Source organism: Penaeus vannamei, chromosome 38 (assembly GCF_042767895.1).
Source record: "Penaeus vannamei isolate JL-2024 chromosome 38, ASM4276789v1, whole genome shotgun sequence".
Lineage (NCBI taxonomy): Eukaryota > Metazoa > Arthropoda > Malacostraca > Decapoda > Penaeidae > Penaeus > Penaeus vannamei.
In genome coordinates this window covers 19381604-19386885 of record NC_091586.1, presented here as the reverse complement: position 1 = coordinate 19386885, position 5282 = coordinate 19381604, and positions in this window count along the sequence as shown.

Sequence of the window (5282 nt, the reverse complement as noted above, 5' to 3'; positions counted from 1 at the left end):
GGTTGATGGGTGTTGTTTTGATTCATGTGATACTATTTTTTTTCTTTTTTATTGTCAGTGTTGTATTACTGTTGAAGATTTTCATTATAATTATCAGTGGTTTCAATAATGACTTTCGTATTTTTATCACAAGGAATTCTTGTTATTGTTATAATCATTATTGTCATTGTAATCTTAATAGATGTAACCATTAAAATTATTTTTCCTATTATTAATGAATCTCGTAATCATTGCTGTTACTAAACATCTCTTACAATATAGCAAGAATATAAATTGTAATCGGATTATTGGCCTTATATAAGAGCGAAAACACACACACACACAGAAACACACACACACACACACACACGTCCATTCCTCTATTATCATCCTCAGGGACTTTAAGAAAAGGAAAGAGGCAAGACGGATGCAAAACTCCCCCAACAGAGCTCACACAACACTAATTGTACAATCTGAAAATCATAGACATATATACACTATTCAGTTACGGAAAATCGGTATTTGGCAACTCAACCCAGGCTCAGGAGAATTTCACGGAAAAAAATAATGTAGTGTTGAAGACAGATATCAATAAAAAAAAATAAAAATGAGAAATACATTGTATAAAGCTTTAAAAATCTTAACATATGTAGGTACAGATATTTAGAATTAGGTGATTAGAATGAAAAAGAATGACTGAAAAAGTGCATTAATGAATCGTTCTCGAAAGGTCGGGGTGTGCAGTAGCAGTAGTAGTGGTGGTGGTAGTATTGGTATTATTATTACTATTATTATTGTTATAATTATTATCATCTTTATTGTTCTTCTTCGTCTCATTATTATCATTGTTATTATTGTCATTATTATTATTGTTGTTGTTATTATTATTATTATTATCATTATTATTATTATCATTATTATTATTATCATTATTGTTATTATCATCATTATTATTATCATCATTATTATTATTATTATTATTATCATTATGATTATTATCATTATTATTATTATCGTTATTATTATTATCATCATTATTATCATTATTATTATTATCATTATTATAATTATCATTATTATTATTATCATTACTATTATTATCATTATTATTATTACCATTATTATTATTATCATTATTATTATTATCATTACTATTATTATCATTATTATTATCATCATTATTATTTTTAATATCAACTCCACCAAAGAGGCTGTGTTTATGTTAGTGTTGGTTATTTTGTTTATTCGTTGATTAGCAGGATAGCTCAAATAGATGTGTTTTAGCCCAACTTAAATACCATTAAATTTTGGTGGTGATCCGGATACAAGAAAATTTTAAAGGATTCAGTAGCATTACGAGATACGGAAACACGGACGTCACCTGTGTACGTGAGGAAGAGGTGATTTTGATGTGATTCTTCAAGTGTGAATATTTTTTTTTATTACATCAGTGAGCTTATTGCCTTGGCGGAGGTATGCGCTGTAGTTGTTATCATTATTATTATTATTATTATTATTATCATTATTGTTATTATTTTTGTTGTTCTTATTATCATTATTACCATTACTACTACATCACTATCATCATTGGCATTAGCATTAGCATTATTATTATTACTATTACTATTATTATTATTATTATTATTATTATTATTATTATTATTATTATTATTATTATTATTATCATTATTATTATTATTATTATTATTATTATTATTATTATTGTTGTTGCTGTTGTTGTTTTTGATGTTGTTGCAGTTGTGATTATTCTTATTTGTATTTTTTTATCATCATTATTATTTTTGTTAAGATAAAATCATCCTCATTATTATTATGGTAAAAAGATAAATCTTTATTATTGTTATGATTGTCATTATTATTATAATCATCATCTTTATTATCATTATCATTATTGTTATTATTATTGTTATTATTATTATTATTATTATTATTATTATTATTATTATTATTATTATTATTATTATTATTATTATTATTATTATTATTATTATATCTATTATTATTGTTATTATTATAATTATTTCTATTGTTAACATTATTATTATAATCACCATTATTACTTTCATCAACACCATTATTATTGTTATTGTCAATAGTATTATTAACGTTTTAGTTGTTCCCTATATTTTTTATCATCAAGATTATTTTCATCATCATTATCATTGCAATTACCATTATCATTGCCATTGATAATATCATTGTTATTGTTAGCTTGCCACTTTCACTGTCAGCAATTTTATCACTATTACTGTTACTATTGTTATTTTTGTTTAATGGTTTAATTTAATTTGATTTCTCAAACATTTAGTAATAGCAGCTAGTGCCGGACAATAAGATGTATTTGGATGACTTTCATGTTGTGTGTATATATATGTGTATTATTGTGTTGTGTGTATATATATGTGTATTATTGGTTTATTAAACGTCATACCGATAATATCAATACCCAGCGCCACTTTCGGCCAGATCGGGTGAGCTAAACAGGGATGGGAGATTATTAATCATAATATATATATGTGTATTATGGTAACACTATATCCTACTTTATTGGTGTAACTATCATTATATATATTGAAGAAGTCTGTGATGGTTGACCTACTATTATTGTATCTAGTTTACTTTAGTTACTCCTAAAACAAGTTTTCTGTCTTCCATCTTCTGTGTTTGATTATATGGGAAACTATAGAAATAAATCTGATGTTTGTAACATGTGAAAATCCTATCTTCTACCAATACTATAAAAGTTGTCTCACCAAAACAAAACATTATCATAATTATCATTATCATTTTTATAATCCTCGTCATTGTCGTTATCATTATCATCATCATTATTATCATCAAAATCATCATTATTGTGATTAGTAGTAGTAACAGCAGTAATAGTATTGTTATCATTATTATCATTATTGCTAATGCAAATAATTACCATTGCCTTGTATCATCATTATCATGATCATTATCATAAATGCATATTTAATTACACTACCATAATCTTAATCATAACTTCTATCATCACTTTCATTATTTCTATTATTACTGTTATTTGATAGCTATTATTATTGCTGCTTTTATTTTTCATGTAATCATTACCAATACTATAATTGTTAATACTAATATATTGATAATGTTATCATTTGTAATGTCATAATTATCGGTACTGTTATCATACTTATTATCATAAATGCTATTACTGTTATTTACATCGTTATTTATAATCATCATGATCATTACTATCGTTTTATGACAGGGTTATTGACCTTGCAACATCTTATGAAATAATCGGTTGATTTTTTTACATCAATGTATAAAAAATCTCTATAAATATATATTTGGCTGAGACGTAGAGAAGGTTAAATAAATACCCTTAAACGAGATTTTTTTTATTCGACGAAGTAAAAATATTAGCATTATCTTCTGACAGCATTTTTTATACAAGACCGCTTCTCAAGAAATCAAATAATCAAAAAAGTCATACAAAGAAATGAAGAGAGAGAGAAAGAGAGAGAGAGAGAGAGAGAGAGAGAGAGAGAGAGAGAGAGAGAGAGAGAGAGAGAGAGAGAGAGAGAGAGAGAGAGAGAGAGAGAAATGGATATAAAGTTATACATATATATAAATAGATGTAGGTATATATATATAATTACATCCACTACTTGAACCTCTCTCTATACACACATTCTCAGTAGAAAAACAATCATAACAAATGTTCGAAATATCACTCTCTGGGGAGGAAAACGAGCGTAAAACTTTGACCCGGCGCTCGCTAGGGAAGAACCCCGATATTGAAATAAAGACCCGGCACTCTCTAGAAAAGACAGGAGTAAAATCTTGTCCCAGAATTCTCTATAAGAGAAACTGAGTAAAATCTTGACCTAGCACTCTCTAGAAAAGAAATCTTGACCCGGAATTCTCTATGAGAGAAAGTGAGAGTTAAATCTTGACCCAGCACTCTCTAGGACGGAAAACCGGAATAAAATCTTGACCTAGCACTCTCTAAGAAGGAAAACGGGAGTAAAATCTTGACCTAGCACTCTCTAGGAAGGAAAACGGGAGTAAAATCTTGACCTAGCACTCTCTAGGACGGAAAACCGGAATAAAATCTTGACCTAGCACTCTCTAGGAAGGAAAACGGGAGTAAAATCTTGACCTAGCATTCACTAGGAAGGAAAACGGGAGTAAAATCTTGACCTAGCACTCTCTAGGAAGGAAAACGGGAGTAAAATCTTGACCTAGCACTCTCTAGGAAGGAAAACGGGAGTAAAATCTTGACCTAGCACTCTCTAGGACGGAAAACCGGAATAAAATCTTGACCTAGCACTCTCTAAGAAGGAAAACGGGAGTAAAATCTTGACCTAGCACTCTCTAGGACGGAAAACCGGAATAAAATCTTGACCTAGCACTCTCTAAGAAGGAAAACGGGAGTAAAATCTTGACCTAGCACTCTCTAGGAAGGAAAACGGGAGTAAAATCTTGATCTAGCACTCTCTAAGAAGGAAAACGGGAGTAAAATCTTGACCTAGCACTCACTAGGACGGAAAACGGGAGTAAAATCTTGATCTAGCACTCTCTAAGAAGGAAAACGGGAGTAAAATCTTGACCTAGCACTCTCTAGGAAGGAAAACGGGAGTAAAATCTTGACCTAGCACTCTCTAGGAAGGAAAACGGGAGTAAAATCTTGACCTAGCACTCTCTAGGAAGGAAAACGGGAGTAAAATCTTGATCTAGCACTCTCTAAGAAGGAAAACGGGAGTAAAATCTTGACCTAGCACTCTCTAGGAAGGAAAACGGGAGTAAAATCTTGATCTAGCACTCTCTAAGAAGGAAAACGGGAGTAAAATCTTGACCTAGCACTCTCTAGGAAGGAAAACGGGAGTAAAATCTTGACCTAGCACTCTCTAGGAAGGAAAACCGGAATAAAATCTTGACCTAGCACTCTCTAAGAAGGAAAACGGGAGTAAAATCTTGACCTAGCACTCTCTAGGACAGAAAACCAGAATAAAATCTTGACCTAGCACTCTCTAAGAAGGAAACCGGGAGTAAAATCTTGACCTAGCACTCTCTAGGATGGAAAACCGGAATAAAATCTTGACATAGCACTCTCTAGGAAGGAAAACGGGAGTAAAATCTTGACCTAGCACTCTCTAGGAAGGAAAACGGGAGTAAAATCTTGACCTAGCACTCTCTAAGAAGGAAAACGGGAGTAAAATCTTGACCTAGCACTCTCTAAGAAGGAAAACGGGAGTAAAATCTTGACCTAGCACTCTCTAGGACAGAAAACCAGAATA